Genomic DNA, 1,370 nt, shown 5'->3' on the forward strand with positions numbered 1-1,370 from the left:
GGACTGGACACCTGGGACCCGACGGGACTGGACACCTGGGACCCGACGGGACTGGACCACTGGACACCTGGGACCCAACAGGACTGGACCACTGGGACCCGACGGGACTGGACACCTGGGACCCGACGGGACTGGACCACTGGCAACCGTGTTGAAGCTGCATGACGTCACTTTACAAAATGTCTCCACATGTTCACCGTGACGTAGATAACCTGAGAAACATGGATCTCCTACATTTCATCCCTGAGCTGCTGCCCTCTGAAGAATGGCACCAAAAACCAGTCAGAGCCAGGAGGAGGGGCTAAGCGCTGTCAATCATCCCCAGGTATTCGCTGCTAAATGTGCTAGTGGTGGAGAAACAACTCACTGTTACAGGAAAGCTGTTCATCTGCGGCGATGCTAACTAGCATTAGCATTCACAACATTCATGACGTGTATATGGCCATAATTGACAGCGCTAAGACCCGCCCCCTGAATCTGATTGGTTGTTTCTAGTTAGCACTGGGAGRCAGAGGAGACGGATTAACCCACAGATTATCTCAGATTAAACTCACATTATACTCAACAAATATAAAAAAACATTTTATAAACTTTACATCACTTTAAAACGACAGCAGAGCGAAAACCAGATTCACACTGAGTGGAACCAGAGGGGGTTTTGTTTTTGCCCCTGGCTGTGGGGTTTTGCCCCCGGCAGCAGGATTTTTGCCCCTGGCAGCAGAATTTTTGCCCCTGGCTGTGGATTTTTGCCCCTGGCTGTGGGTTTTTGCCCCTGGCAGCAGGATTTTTGCCCCCGGCAGCAGGATTTTTGCCCCTGGCAGCAGAATTTTTGCCCCTGGCTGTGGATTTTTGCCCCTGGCAGCAGGATTTTTGCCCCCGGCATCAGGATTTTTGCCCCCGGCAGCAGGATTTTTGCCCCTGGCAGCAGGATTTTTGCCCCTGGCAGCAGAATTTTTGCCCCTGGCTGTGAGGTTTTTCCCCCGGCAGCAGGATTTTTGCCCCTGGCTGTGGGTTTTTGCCCCTGGCAGCAGGATTTTTGCCCCTGGCAGCAGGATTTTTGCCCCCGGCAGCAGCCAGGCGGGGCGCCGTTTCTGCCCCGTTGTCCACCACAGACTGTGAACCTCCAGCCCTCTGTACCTCGGACCGTCCAGAACTTTCTCCCTTCTGACCCGGTTCTGTTCATCGTTTCTCCTTTCATTCAGAGAAATACGAGAAACTACCTGAGAAACGTTGTGAGCTAAAACAATTTTATTTCCCTTTAGATCAACTTCCTGTCCCTGTGAACACGATGAACGGAGAGAATCCATCTTTAACATCCACTCACTGAAAACATCCAAACCAATCAAAACTAAATGAATCCAGTTCAGATC

The sequence above is a fragment of the Poecilia reticulata genome, linkage group LG19 (assembly GCF_000633615.1).
Source record: "Poecilia reticulata strain Guanapo linkage group LG19, Guppy_female_1.0+MT, whole genome shotgun sequence".
In the NCBI taxonomy this organism is placed as follows: Eukaryota; Metazoa; Chordata; class Actinopteri; order Cyprinodontiformes; family Poeciliidae; genus Poecilia; species Poecilia reticulata.